Source organism: Dermochelys coriacea, chromosome 15 (assembly GCF_009764565.3).
Source record: "Dermochelys coriacea isolate rDerCor1 chromosome 15, rDerCor1.pri.v4, whole genome shotgun sequence".
Taxonomy (NCBI): domain Eukaryota; kingdom Metazoa; phylum Chordata; order Testudines; family Dermochelyidae; genus Dermochelys; species Dermochelys coriacea.
In genome coordinates, this window is record NC_050082.1 from 3,895,369 (window position 1) to 3,909,838 (window position 14,470).

The 14,470-nt window shown below is 48.3% G+C and overlaps 1 long non-coding RNA gene across 1 annotated transcript; it reads left to right on the forward strand.

The window, feature by feature from the left end:
- The first annotated feature begins 1,764 nt into the window (after positions 1 to 1,764).
- On the forward strand, positions 1,765 to 14,243 carry LOC122456809. The gene is made up of 3 exons (XR_006275888.1): positions 1,765 to 1,776; positions 6,415 to 6,425; positions 14,116 to 14,243. It is a non-coding gene; the product is annotated as an uncharacterized LOC122456809 (long non-coding RNA).
- The last annotated feature ends 227 nt before the right edge of the window (positions 14,244 to 14,470 follow it).

Consider the following 14,470-nt stretch of genomic DNA (forward strand, 5'->3'; position numbering starts at 1 on the left):
ATGTTTCGCTCTGGCCAAACCTGTGACTTTCATGGTTGAAGGTAAATAGCTACAGTAAAGTACCAGTCTCTAAAGTAACAAGAGTTTGCATAATTTTCACTGCAGCATCTGAAGTAGGCATTCGGTACACAGAATCATGGTTTAGTTTCATGGTAGTAAGGTCCAGGCTATTTGCATGCTTGTGCGTATCTATTTCATAAAAAAGAGTAAAAAAATGGATGTCCCTCATTGTCCCTCATTTCAGAGTCCAGGGTTGTGAGGTATGACGGCCTCTTTTCCCCCTGGCCCGCAGCCACCTTGTGCAACACTGCGCTTGTAAACTGGAAATCTGCCTCTTCGGACAAAGCCTGACACGCAAGAATTACACTCCTCCGTGGTCTCTCGTCACATGCGCACGCCTCTGCTTTATGGCACTTGCTAAAAGCATTTTGCTAAAAACGTGTTTGTTCGTTGCTGAGGAGCTGCTGAGGAGCTAATGGGCCCCTGGCCTCACATGCTGTTCTGAGTGGGGATGATGGGGCCATGACTCACACAACGTGTCTTGCCTCCTGCATGGGATCCACGCCTGAGAGAATGCTGCAGTGACTCAGCGGGGATCTCATTGCTAACGAGAGGCTCGGCGGCACAATGAGACGTTCTCTTAATTGGCACGTACTGCTACTTCTCCGCAGACCAGAAACAAGGGGGCTGTGCAGCTCAGGAAAGGAGCCCCTGCCTGTGAAAGGAGTAGCCCTCAGTAGAGTGGCTGGCAGCCTCTGTATATTCACTCTGGCAGAAATTCCTGTGCCAAGCAGGTCCTGGCTCTGTGACTAACCCTATCCACAAGAAAGGGATTTGTTTAGAGTAAAAAGCAAATACTTGGAAAAGAGAAATCAAAATCAGAGCTGAAAGTCCTGTTTGGCCCCTGGGATGCAAGGCAGGACCCCTGCAGTGTGCTCTCAGCGCTTTGTCCTGTGCAGATTTCAATGACTGTAGTGGTGCGGGTCCTACCATAGCCCTGAGGGGCCCATCAGATTTTCCTAATAGTCAGTTTAATTTCTTTGTATCATTTCACCCCCTTACTCCTGTATTTAACCTCTTGGAACAAACCGGAGCTAGAGGTAGGAGTGTCTTTGAAGAAGACACGTATGACACACTGCCCCAGGGGAGTTCCTGTGGGATTCCTCAGCTAGATGAAGAAACTTGGCCAGGCACTGTAGCTGGACATGTGTGTTACACACTCATCAGGGAGGAAGGAAGAGTGGTTAGGACATGAGCCTGGGATTTGGGAGATCTGCGGTCAATTCCTGCTCTACCATAGACTTGTTGTGGCCTGGTGGCTAGAGCATTGGGCTAGGACTCAGGAGACTTAGCTTCTGGCTGGCTGGCTGGGTGACCTTGGGCAATTCACTTCACCACTCCATGCCTCAGTTTACCCATCTATAAAATGAGGATAATGACATTGTCTTGCTTTGCAAAGTGCTTTGAGATATCCTGATGGCTAGGTTCTACTTAGACCCCATCTGTGTAATGGGGATAAAAGGCCTGCCCTACCTCACATAGGAGTTGTGGTGATAAATATACTAAAGACTGTGACAAGTTCAGATAATACAGTGATGAGAGGAAGATAAATACCACGGAGAGTTAAACCAGGGAGATTTGGTTTCTGTGGCATCACATTACTGAGTATGATTGGGGAGAAGAGCTGCAAAGCAGTGGAAGGTCCTCACAGACCCATGAAGCCATGTGTGTATAATGGAGAATAGGTGATGGATGGGGAAGAATAGGGTCTTACTTGTTTCTGGGAGCTGTGGGGAGGGGTGTTGTGTTGTGTGGTGGGGGATGGATGTGCAGGCTCCAGAAAGATGTGGAGGTGATGTTTTAATGCTCTTCAACTATTTTGTGTGTTGATGGAAGGGAGTGATGGGGCCTTTGGGAAAAGCCTTGATCGTTTCATAGCTCGGGGTGTATGAGTGTGACAGGAGAGTGATATATGACAGGCATAGGTCTTCATGGCTTTGCACCACTGTGTGTATGCATGGTTGGGGAGTGAGGTACAGCCATCGGGGGACACGTTAGCTTTCACTGTTTCAGAACTTTGTGTCAGAGTGTTTGGCAGGGGAGTGATATACAGCCATCAAGGAAACATTGGTCTTTATGGGTTCATAGCTGTAGTTGAGAGGTGAGCGGAGGTGTGGAGGAGAACAAGGGAATGACACATGAGCCATAGGGGAAGAGCACCTCATTGCAATTCTGTATCGTTGTATCTGTGCAGTAAGAGATCAATCTGCAGTTGAGGTTAAAGGAGATGGTTCTCACTTGGATTTTAATAATAGGCTTTGCAGGGTCTCAGTCCTGCAATTTGAAAAGAAAGTGGTTTTTAAGTGTCAGGAACAAAATGAACCCTAACAATGGTATTGGTCCATTCCTAGATGGGAATGGTAGAATTATCAATAATAATGCAAAAAAGTTCAATGAATATTTCTGTTCTGTATGTGGAAAAAAAGCAGCTGATCTCCATGATCTGATGATGATTAAATACTTTCCATTCCAACAGTAACTGAGGCCAGGTCCACACTACAGACCTATATCGGTATAACGACATGGCTCAGGGTGAAATCCACAGCTCTGGGTGACATAGTTATACTGACCTACCCCCCACCCATGTGGATAGTGCTGTGTTGACAGGAGCACTTCTTTTGTTGACAGAGCTACCGCTTCTCAGGAACTCTGCAGTTGGTGTAGGAACATCTTCACTAAAGTGCTACAACGGTGCAGCTGTACTGAGGCAGATGTTGAACAACAGCTACTAAAGTTAGACATTTTTAAACCAGCAAGTCCTGATAATTTGCATCCAAGAGTTCTAAAAGAGAGCTAAGGAGAGCTCTGAAACAATAATGTTGATTTTCAGTAAGTCTCAGAACACTGGGGAAATTCCAGAAGACTGGAAGAAAGCTAATGTTGTGCCAATATTTAAAAGGGTAAACAAGACTGTGATGCTGGCAAACCAGGTGTCAGCTCTTTCCAAGGCTTTAGGCTTCAGCTGAGCACTGAAAAATTAATGGCTGGAAACCAGTCTGTTACACCTGTGTGTTAGGATGGTTGAGATGGGTATTGGACTTCTAACAATGTGTTTAGTGTTTAGACTGTATGAAATGCTTGCAAGTTTCTGCATGCATTAATCTCACTGGTAATATCTTTATCACGTACTGTAAGGTAACATTTAAGTTTTGCTTTATAACTGTAAGAAATGTTTGCTCTAAAAATGTGAACCTGTCACGAGGAATCATCTCCTGCTTATCAAGAAGACTATCAAAACTAAAATGGGCCATCATGGGCCATCACAATACAAAGACTTCGTTAATTGTCCTGTGATAGAGTGTGCTCCCCACATTAGCCCTGCAAGAACTAAATTAGGCCAGGTGGACCCAATGAGCTGATTAGACTGTAAATGGGAGTGGGGGGAGCTTTAGGCTCGAGACAGCTAATTAGAGAGAAGCTCACCTATGAGGAACAGGCAGCGTCTTCTACAAAAAGACTGGAAATTGGAAGCAAAGGGTCCTACTGGGGAAAGCTGCAGTCACTTCTGGAGAAGAGGGAAGAGTGTTTTGGAGGTTGCAGAGACATATAGTCTGCAGTTACTCCCTGGGAGAAGAGAGTGAGGAGACTGGCAAACCCAGAGGAGTGGGGAGGGCCAGGAGGTATGGAAGCAGCTCAGGGAAAGACAGCAAAGTGCAGGGAACAGACTTGGATGCTGTTTAGAGGGTTCCTGAGCCAGAACCTGGAGTAGGGGGTGGGCCCAGGTTCCCTGCCAGCCCCTGTGGGAGTGGCACTGTGAGTCAGTGAAGCGAAAGACTGTCTGAAACTGCTGGAGAGCAGGAATTCTGATACTCACCTCTTGGAAGGGGAAATCCCACTAGGGACCTGGCCAGGGCTGAGTCACAAAGAGGATGCTGGGGCTCCTGGAGCAAGAGGGGCTGCAAAGGAGAAACTAATGGGGCATAACGATCAGAAGGGGTGTCTATCTGACCAAGCTACTCTCCAGAACTGCCAGAAGGTGGCGCTGTCCGGCTGTGAGTACAGCAACCTGTCACACTTGGTGGAGAATCCGGGCAGGACAGTCACCTCTGATAAAAGAGGTCTGTTCCAGACTGGGCCTGACAAGAACCCCAAGGTGAGGGCAGGAAGGGACTGTAAAGTGCCCGAACCCTGCCCCAAAGGGCCATAACAGAGACCAAGCCCCTAAGGGAAGGCAAAAGTGGAAATGCCACAGCATAAACTTTCTTTGCTGTGGGAAGTTGTACCCTACTAAGGGGGATGCTGGAATTGCTGCTCCCACAGCGGGGAGCTGAGAAGCAGCCGGGGTGGGTCCCTGCCATGTTGAGACAGATATTAGAGAACCAGCAGAGACTGTGGAAAGCTGAAGTGTTTTTCCAAGGCTGTCTGGTGTGGGTGGTTGGTGAACAGCAGCAGTTGGACAGAGTCCTGCAGGAGAGAAGTAAGAGGCGTAGTAAGGGCCAGGGATGGGAAAGGTGCTTTGGGACCAGGAGGCCAGAGGTTGCCCCTGAAAGTGCTATGGCTATGGGAGCAGGGGCACCTGGAGAGGGGTTGCACCTGTTTGGAGGGAAGGAAAGAGCCGTACGAGGTGGCCAGGACTAAGGCGAGGGCCCAGAGAACCCCACCCAGTAAGCGACTCGGTCGGAGGAGGACCTGCTTTCAGGGTTGGGAGAAGGGCCCTATAACGAGGCATTGCCCCACAGGCCAAAGACAGAGAGTCAGGGAAAGGACCAGGGTCTGAGACAAGAGGGAAAGGAAGAGCCCAGGGCCTGTAAGGAGCCCATAAGAATGGTGGAGACCCATGGGAGGTGAAAGTTGGGGGGACAAAAGACCCCCAGGGAGGAAAGTAATTAATGCAGGGCTAACACCGAGATAAGCCACACACCAATGGGGACTCGGACTCTGGGAGCTTGGGTGCTGGAGGACTTGGTGGAGCAGGTCGACCAGCTGACAGAGAAGCTGTCAACTGTGGTGCTGGCCTGGAAGGGGGCTGCAGAGGACCTGGAGTTCCAGTGGGAGGAACTCTGAGGGGCTCTGGAGGAACAGGACAGGCTGCAGCTCATGGTCAGGGGCCTCAGACAGGAAAAGGGTGAACTGAGAGGCCAGCTCCAGCAGGTGTAGGGTAGGTGATTTAGAGTAGAAGAATACCTGCCCACCCTGGGTTGCAGTTTTGAGTGGGAGGGTGTGTGATGGGGTGGGCTCTTCATGGCTATGAAGGGGCAAGTGCAAAAGGGCTCGTCCCATCAGCTTGAATTCTGGAAGAAGGAAATAAAAATAGCTGACAAGAAAACTTTGTTTCTTTTGCTGTTTGGACTCTCACACGGCCAGAGCTACGAAATAGAAGCAGAGAGCCCTAAAAGACATTCAGAGCTGATGGATTGCTACAACTCTGTCAACTTTTGAAACCATAGACTGCAACTTATTTGTGTATTTGTTTGCCTGGTTAATAAATCCTTAGATGGTTTACTATAGGATTGTCTACAAGCATTTTCTTTGGTGAGACCTAAGGTACATATTGACCCAGGATAAGCAACTGGTTTCTTGGGACTGGAAGCAATCTGAATATTTTGTGCTCTTTGGTGTATAGCAATATAGCGGGGTGGTCACCCGCTCCTGCACGGAGGGGCTTAGAAGAGCCCAGAAGAAGGCTCTGGCTGGGGTCAAGTAGTTCCCAGGCTGAATGGGGAAGTAGGCACAGCTGGGGTGCCTGAGGTGAAGTAGGGCTGGGGAAGGCCAGAGGAGCTGGGAGGCTCTAGGCTGGAAAAGCCCCAGGCTGCAGGCATGGCAGACAGCCTAAGACAGGGTCGCAACAGGGCAGCCCAAGGGTAGGCGGAAGCAGCAGGTCCAAACCTCCCTGGCCTGTGATGAGTGGCTTGTACGCTGCAGTCTGCCCCAGTGAACGGGGGCTAGATGGTGACTGCCAGTAACCATATACTGAGGCTGGTTGGAGGTTCCCTGGGGAGGGGAGACCCAGAGACTGTGGAGGTACTGCCAGGGTGCAGGACCCAAGGGAAAGGGGCACCGGGGTCCAAGAGGGACATGGGGAGCCAGCGACAGGCAAGACACCAGCCGACAGAGGGCGCTCTGGAAGCTGGCGAGCTAATTCCCTGGACGACCGGCAGGAGGTGCCGCTGGGTGAGTCTCGTATCGCTACAAGCAACCATCTATCAATACGTCCAGCTTGCCTGGGTGGCAAGAGAGACTGGAACGCCCATGGGGACTGTCTGGGACTTCATGGTAAGGCTGTTACCTTGTAGCTCACACTTGTCACTGGCTTAATGAAATCTAATTATAGAGCATACAACCAGTTTGAGTTCTCCACCCTGCTTCTTGACAGTCTGCCATGAGGTTGGCAGTCACAGTCATGAACCACCCCAGACAGTGTGACAGTGATGACCCAAGTAATTATAGGCTTGTCAGTCTGACATCGATCCTGGGCAAGATAATGGAGTGTCTGATATGGGACTTGGTTAATAAAGAATTAAAGGAGGGTAATGTAATTAATGCCAATCAATATGGGTTTACGGAAACTTCATCTTGTCAAACTAATTTGATATCATTTTTGATGAGATTACAAGTTTGATAAAGGTAATACCTTTAATGTAATATACTTCTATAGGGCATTTGACTTGGTACCGCATGACGTTTTGATTAAGAAACTAGACTGATACAAAATCAACATGGCACCCATGGCATGGATTAAAAACTGGTTCGCTAACAGCCTTAACTAGGGGAGGATGGAGAAAAGTTGAGGGGCTGGTGTGGCAGGGCTGGGCCAGCCCTGACGGGGAGTGCCACCCAGCCCCGCTTCCTTCCTACCCCCAGCTGCGTCCCCAACTCCCGGCCCCACACCTGGCCCCAGCCCAAGGCTTGGCGCAGCTCCGCTCCCGGCCCTGCCCCCGTCCTCGCCATGGCTGAGGCTAGGGGTGGGGCCAGGGCCTGGAGCAGAATTGCACCTGGCCATGGGCCCAGCTGATGGGCCCCCACCACAGCCCAGCTGCTGCTCTGCTCCCACCCTTGCACCCAGCCTTGGCCCCGGCTGTGGCTCTGTCCCTGACTCCACTCCTGGCCCAAGACCCATGCCCGTCTGTAGCCCCAGCCTTGGCCCCCTTACCTCTGTCCATGTCTCCTGCCCTGCCTCCAAGTTGTGGCCCGGCTTTGGGGGGGGGTAAGGGGAGAACAGACAGAGGTAAGGGGGAGCATGACCCTTAAAAGGTTATGGACCATTGCTGTAACCATAGGGAGAAACTTGTTTTCCTCCAGACAAGAGGGAGGATATCTCCCTGTCTCTAATGTAAATTGAGCATGGTGACACCAGAAACAATGGGCAGTTCATTTGCACTGGAGGTAAACAGGAAGCAATCAGCATGGGAAGAGGCTGGAGTCTGGTGACATCCTGATTCTGGCGACAAGACATGTGGGGCATACAAAGAGAAACAAAAGACATTCTGGTTATCCGTCATGGAGGGAGCAAAGAGCTCAGCGATCGTTGCATCCATGAATGGTGGATCCCCAGCCAGTTGATGTAGGACAGAAAACAGCCTTAGGCAAGGATTGCAGCTTCTGGAGTTAAGTGTAGTGACTAAAGAGCTTGATTATACTTCAGTTTTATTTGTAACCATTTTCTGTTTTTATCCTCTCTGCTTAGTATCACTTCAATCTGTTCTTTTTACATAAACATACTTTTGCTTTATTCTAAGCTCATCCCAGTGATGTTCCATTAAAGTGAGGTATGCATCCTCAGCTGAGCCAACAGGCTAGTGTGTATCCTGACTCTTTGGAGACAGGTAATTTCTGTGAGTGTCCAGTAGATATTGCAGAGGAATGCTCTGCCAGGGGGTTCAGGAACTGTGTACTGTGTGTTACTTTGCCTTTCAGGTAAGGGCTGACAGAGTGCTAAGGAATTTGGCTGGCTGGCTGGCTAACAGACTGGGGTGGTAGGGAGCCATCACATAGCTTAGCACAAAAAAAAATCCCTCTTTTGCTAAAGCAACTACAGGGTTTAAGAAAGATGAATGCTAATTAGAACAGGTACAGGGAAGGGCTACTAGGATGATCAGAGGAATGGAGAACCTATCCTATGAGAGGAGAGTCAAGGAGCTTGGCTTGTTTAGCCTAACTAAACGAGGATGAGGGGAGATATGATTCCTCTCTGTAAATACATTGGAGGGATAAACACCAGGGAGGGAGAGATATTATTTAAGTTAAGGGCCAATGTTGGCACAAGAACAAATAGATAGAAATTGGCCATCAAAGAGTTTTGGCTTGAAATTAGATGGTGGTTTCTAACCATCAGAGGAGTGAAGTTCTGGAACAGCCTTCCATGGGAAGTGACAGAAAATCTAACTTGTTTTAAGACTGAGCTTGATAAGCTTATGGAGGGGATGGCATGATGAGGTTGCCTACAATGGTATATGGCCCATCCATGGCTGCTATTAGCACATATTTTCAACAGCTGGAGGTGAGATACTAGATGGGGAGAGCTTTGACTTACTACAGAGAATTGTCTCCCAGATGTCTGGCTAGTGGGTCTCATACAAATGCGCAGGGTCTAACTGCTCACCATATTTGGGGTCAGGAAGGAATTTTCCCCTGAGTCAGATTGGCAGATCCTAGTGGTTTTTGCTTTCCTCTGCAGCATGGGGTAGGGGTCACTTGCAGGTTTGAACTGAAGTAAATGGTGGATTCGATGTAACTTGAAGTTTTAAATCCTGATTTGAGGACTTCCATAAATCAGGGCTTGTCTCCACTTACTGGGGGACTGACGCATGGCAATCAATCCACTGGGGGCCAATTTAGCGGGTCTAGTGAAGCCCTGCTAAATCGACGACTGATCACTCTCCTGTCGACTCCAGTACTCCATTGGAACGAGAAGCATAAGGTAAGTCGATGTGAGTTTCTCCCATCGATCCAGCACTGTGTAGACACAGCAAAAGGTCAGCCTAAGGTACGTTGACTCCAGCTATGTTATTCATGTAGCTGTTGTTGCGTAACTTCGGTCAACTGAGCCCTGCAGCATAGACCTACCCTCAGCCAGAGGTTACGGGCCTATTACAGGAGTGGGTGGGTGAGGTTCTGTGGCCTGCGATGTGCAGGTCAGACTAGATAATCATGCTCATTCCTTCTTGCCTTAAAGTCTGAGTTCTGGGTGCCCCAAGAAAGCTTCATTGATATAGAGCAGAGGTGGGAAATCTATGGCCAGGGGCCTCATCCGGCTCTTCAGACATTTTAATCTGGCTCTCAAGTTCCCGCCAGGGAGCAGAGAACAGGGCTTGCCCTGCTCTGGTGCTCCAGTCAGGGGCTTGTCCTGCTCTGCACATGCTGTGGCTCCACACAGCTCCCGGAAGCAGCAGCATGTTCCCCCTCCGGCTTCTATGCGTAGGGCAGCCAGCAGGCTCTGCACACTGTCCCCACCCCAAGCACCGCCTTCGCAGCTCCCATTGGCCGGGAACCATGGCCAATGGAAGCTGCAGGGGAAATGCCTGCATATGGGGCAGTGCATCGAGCTGCCTGACTGCACCTCCATGTAGGAGTTGGAGGGGGGACATGCCACTGCTTCCGGGAGCTGCTTGAGGTAAGTGCCGCCTAGAGATTCTATCATGGGAAGCAGCGATGCTGAAGAAGACTTGGGGGACCTGGTAGATAATTAGCATGAGTTCCTAGTGTGACACTGTGGCCAAAAGGGCAAGCGAAGTCTTGTGTAGGAGTAGATGGGTTCTGTTACCTCTGCATTTGGCATTGGTGTGACCTCTGTTGGAATACTATGTATCGTTTTGGCGCCCATATTTCATGAAGGACATTGATAAATTGGAGAAGGTTCAGAGAAAGGCCATTAGAATGATTAAAGGATTGGAAAACCTGCCTTATAGTGACAGACTCAAGGAGCTTAATCTATTTGATTCTTCAAAGAGAAGGTTAAGGGGTGATTTGATCAGTCTATAAGAACCTACAAGACAAACAGAAATTTGATAATAGAGGGCTCTTCAAACTAGCAGACACTGGTAAAATAAGATCCAGCAGTTGGAAGTTGAAGTTAGATAAATTCAGACTAGAAATGCAGCACAAATTTTTAACTGTGAGCATAATTAACCATTGGAACAACTTATCAAGGGGTTGTGGTAGACTATCCATCCCTGGCAATTTTAAAAAAGATTGGGTCTTTTTCTCAAGATGCTTTAGTTCTACCTAATCTATTGGACTTGAAGCAGGAATTAATTCAGGGAAGTTCTCTGGCCTGTGTTAGGCAGGAGGTCAAACTAGATGATCATAATGGTCCCTGCTGGCCTTAAAATGTTTGAATCTGGGATGAAAAACACTGCCTTAATCAGAGCAAAGTCTATCTCATTTTCCAGCCCAGTGCTGTAAACTGCAGGCTATGCACACCTATAGAGTTTCCTTAATAGAGAAACTCAGATTTAGAGTCCAGGAGATCAATCTACATGATTACAACTGTCCCTTCTGGCTTTAAACACCTGAATCTTCCTTTGGCCTGAACTTGCATGTCTTTTCTATAGTGAATATGGCTCTAACTTATTCCTCACTGAAGATATAACAAGAACAGCTAAGACAAACTGAGGGTCTCATCATGGAGCCAGTGAGAGCTTGGCCATTCGTTTCCACGGGAGATACCCAGGGGCTTGTTGGGTGATGCAGAGTTCTAGTCCACTCAGGGATAATTGCTTTTTGGCAATGTGGGGAAAGAGCTGGTGGAAGGTGTGATACTTACTGTGACAGGATGCTGGCTAAGGAACTCTGAGCCAGGCTGCTGTCACACCACTCCCAATCAAGAAAGGTGAATTGGAGCTGACTGAGTAAGCCCAGGCCTTAGTGGCAAATGGGGGAAACAGCTGCTGGCCTTGTTAGCCGGGGCTACATAAAGGCTGGCAGGAAGGAAGCCAAGGGGGAGAAACCAGAGAGCTTGTCTCTGCTGGCTGCAGGAGCTAGCAGACCGGGGGTCTGTGATACTGAAGCTGTTTGTACCTAGAAGGTGGTGGGAAAGTATACTGTAAATAAAGAGCACTGGTGATTGCACCAATGCAGAGGTCTCTGACTGGTTTGTGGGCACAGTAGGAGCAGAAACAAGTAGGGCCCAGCAGTGGCTCCGCCACACTTACCTTTTTTAAAAAATAGCCTGTTTCTGAAGCAGCTTGTGAGAACCTAGAGCTGGTCGAATGTGGGGAAAAAAACGATTCTCAGACAACATACTCCACACTTGATGGGAAAGATTGAGAAGAGTTTTTTGGTGAGTGTTATCAGGCTGTCTGCAGAGCTGGCAGAATACATGTATTTGCAAATGACTTATTAGAAAATCGATGAGGGAAAGTGATGTGAAAGCACGTCCTGGGGAACATTATTTGACCAGCCTGAGGACCGTTCTCTCTCCCATTCTATTCCTCTGGTCTGATCTATTTTTGCTGCTCCATTTTCACCTCACCTGGACTTTCACTCCCTGCCTTCCTCTGCTCCTCTTTCCCACACTGCATGTGGATCCAGCAATGGTAAAGCTGAGCGTTTCAGTGCAATGTTTGAGTGGATTCATAATTAACCAAAGCAAATCTGTGTCTCCCTCCTACAAATTCTTCCCACATCCCCAGAGAGACATTTTAAGGAGAGAGCCCTTGCCCCCTCATTGCACAGCACCTGCCACGGTTTGCCTCATGATCTCCAAAGGGACATGTGAGTTGAAAGTGGCTACTGGACCAAAAAGTGCTGATAGCTGGGATGCCTGACTTGTGTGGCATAGGAGTGGGGAGAAGGGGCCTGGTGAACGCAGGAGGCTCAAAGGGTTAGAAAGATCACTAAGCTGCATTATGTTTCCCAATGTGGTGGGTGCATCTGTCCCTAGGAGGCCCTCTGCACCTCCAGCTGGAACCCTCCCCCTCCTTCCTGCACCTTTACCCCCCTGCCCCAGCCTGTCCCTATAAGGCCCCCCCAGTAGGCTCTGCGCTGGGGCAGGGAGTTGGGGCACAGGATGAGGTCAGCGGTGCAGGCTCCGGGTGGTGCTTACCTGAAGCAGCTCCTAGAAGCAGCGGCATGTCCCCCCTCCGGCTCCTATGCGGAGGTGCACCCAGGCGGCTCTGCGCACTGCCCCACCCCTGCAGCTCCCATTAGCCACAGTTCTCAGCCAGTGGGAGCTGTGGGGGTGGTGCTTGGGGTGGAGGCTGTGTGCGGCACCCCCTGGCTACCCCTAAATGTAGGAGCAGGAGGGGGGGACTGCTGCTTCCAGGAGCCTCAGCACATGCATGCGGAATGGCCATTGACCCCACTCCCCGGCTGGAGCGTGGGAGCAGGGCAAGCCCCAGACCCCTCTCCCTAGTAGGAGCTTGAGGGCTAGTTTAAACCAGTTGGAGGGCCAGATGTGGCCCCGGACTGTAGTTTGCCCACTCCTGTTATAATCCTATTATCCACCAAGTTCTTACAAACTGATTTTTAAATAATTTGTTCCAGTATCTTTTCAGGTATTGTAGTTCTGGCCTATAATTCCCCAGGTCCTCTTTGTTCTGCCTCTTAAAATAGGTACTATGTTTGTCCTTCTCCAGTCTTCTGGGACCTCACCTGTCCTCCAGGAATTCTCAATGATAATTGTTAATGAGTTTGCTAGCTGAGATTTCTTCATCTAGTTTTTAAATACTCTTGGATGAATTTCATCAGGCCCTACTGACTTGAATCCATCTAATTTATCTAAATATTCTTTAACCTGATCTTTCCCTATTTTGGCTTGAACTCCTTCGCCCTTTTTAATATTTATTGTGTGGCATGTACAGTCACCACTAACCTTTTTATTGAAGACTGAAGCAAACTAGTCATTAAATACCTCAGCCTTCTTGATGTCATCAGTTGTTACCACTCCTTCCCTACTAAGTAGAGGACGTACACTTTCCTTCACCTTTCTCTTTCTTGTAGTGTATTTAAAGAACCTCTTCTTGTTTTTTGTCTGTTGCTAGGTGTAAATGACTGTGCCTTAGCCCTTTTGATTTTGTTCCTACAGGCTTGTGCTATTCTTTTGTGCTCCTCCTTAGCAATTTGTTCACATTTTCTTTTTTTTGTACAATTCTTTTTTGATTTTTCAGGTCATTAAAGAGTTCCTGATAGAGCCATTGGACTCTTCTTTCCATTGGGATAATTTGCAATTGTCTTTACTATTGTCTCCTTGAGAAACTGCCAGCTCCTTTTTCCCCTTAAATTTTCTTCTCCTACCAGTTCTCTGAATTTGTTAGTCTGCTTTTCTGAATCCATTGTCCTTATTCTGCTGCTCTCACTCCTTCCTTTCTTTTGAGTCATGAAATCTATTTAATGATTGCTTTCACCAAAATTGCTGATGACCTTCAGATTTGCTGCTGATGACCTTCAGATTTGCTACTGATTCCTCCCTGTTGATCAGAATCAGGTCTAAAATGGCTGTCCCCTGGTTACTTCCTCCTCTTCCTGGAATAAAAAGTTGTCCACAATGCGTTCCAAGAACTTCTTGGAAATTTTGTGTTTTGCTGTGTTACTTTTTCCAACAGATGTCTAGATAGTCATGGGAGATTTTAACTATCAGGTCCAGTTATGGATATTTCGGTTATTTGGTCTAGAAATGCCTCATCCACCACCTCCTTCCTGCTTTGATGGTCTATAGTACACCCTTGTCATGACATCACTGCTACATTTTACCTCTTTTATCTTTACCCAGAGACTCTCAACTAGTCTGCTTCTCACCTCCTTCTAGACCTCAAACATTTGTGCGTATTCTTGATGTATAACGCAACACCTCCTCCCTTTTCACCCTACCTGTCCTTCCTGAATGAGCTATACCCCTCTATACCAATATTCTAGTCATAAGACTTATCTCACCAGGTCTCTGATGCCAATTAAGTCATAATTTAGCTCATGGGCTAATCTTCACGTTAGTTATTTCCCATACTCCTTCTGTTTGTGTACAGATTGCCCCACTCATTTTTTTTGCACTTGTTGCTCCTATGACCCTTTTGTAATTTTCCATGTCCTCTCCAACATTGAACTACTACCTGTGGGCTTTTTTCACTTGCCCCCTTTGACTCAACCTAGGCTCAATGTACAAAGATGGTCATCTTCTTGGAGTGGTGGACTCCAGCTCTTCCCAGCAGACTTTCCCAGAACAGCATCCCGTGGTTGAGGAAACCAATTCCCTCCTGTTGACACCATCGGTGCAGCCATGCATTCATCTCCAGGATGCATGTGTCCCTGCCTAGTCCTTGCCTGAATGAGTAAGGCAGAGATAAAGGGCAGAGGTCTCAGCTACTGGGAGCTACCGACGCAGGCAATGGAGACAGAAAAGACCTGTTGGTGCATCCAGTTCATTCCGTCAGTGCAAAATTGCTCCCTACTGTAAATTCACTGGCATATTATCCAGACCAGCTTTATATAGTGTGGGCCTGATCAAAGCCCATTGAAATCAGTAGAAATCATTCCATGG